Source organism: Arachis ipaensis, chromosome B02 (assembly GCF_000816755.2).
Source record: "Arachis ipaensis cultivar K30076 chromosome B02, Araip1.1, whole genome shotgun sequence".
In the NCBI taxonomy this organism is placed as follows: domain Eukaryota; kingdom Viridiplantae; phylum Streptophyta; class Magnoliopsida; order Fabales; family Fabaceae; genus Arachis; species Arachis ipaensis.
The window spans coordinates 106,669,073-106,670,016 of NC_029786.2; positions in this window are offsets into that span (position 1 = coordinate 106,669,073).

Consider the following 944-nt stretch of genomic DNA (forward strand, 5'->3'; position numbering starts at 1 on the left):
AAACTTGAATTAATTCAAAAAATTTCATGGTGGTCACTACTATCTCTTATGATTTTTTAATAAATAAATGACAAAATTGATTGATGAGAAAGTAGTTTGATGATGATTTGGTCTTGAGTCATACCGTCTAAATGAGCCAAATATAATTTATAGCATTCCATATTCTAAGGTATCATTTCGGTGGTCAAAGGAAGAAAAAATGAAAAAGCGTTGGAAGAAAACAAGAGCCGGAATTAAAAGCAATGGGACTTGTCACTTGTGTATATATACAGCCATGTAATAATGTTAGGCATGTTTAGTCTTTTCCTAATTTAAATGTTTCCTTTTTCTTTCTTGTTTAAGAAAACATCAAACTATATTGTGGATATTAAAAATTAATTTATGTCGAGTGATCAGTTTATTTGTCTGTTTAAGTAAGTGTTAGAAGTTTAAATTCTACTTTGTGTATATAGTAATTTATTGACCAGCTATATACCTTTAAATAATAGAGTTTAGATCTACAATGAATTAATTTTTAACTTGTCCAATTAAAAAATACCGTAAACAACTAAAAATAAAAATATTGTGTATACTAAAAGTAGTTATTTACATATAATATATATATAAATATAAAATATATATCATAAATATATGTTAATTGATATAATGATTAATTTTACTATATATATTCTTTTGAAGATTTTTCTCATGATCAAATATGTAAAAGTATTTTATCAAATAGATTGTTCTTTAATTTATGGGGATTGAAGTTTTAGCAAAAACAGGAATTAATTCCACTAACGTGTAAATAATCTTATCTAAACACTAAAGTTTGATGTAGCTTCCATTACACAAAATTCTTTGAAGTTGTGTCGGAAAAGGAGGGAAATTGATTCTTCAACGTTTTATTCATCTTATATTTTGTGTTGAGAATATATTATCATTATATTATAAAAAAATATTAT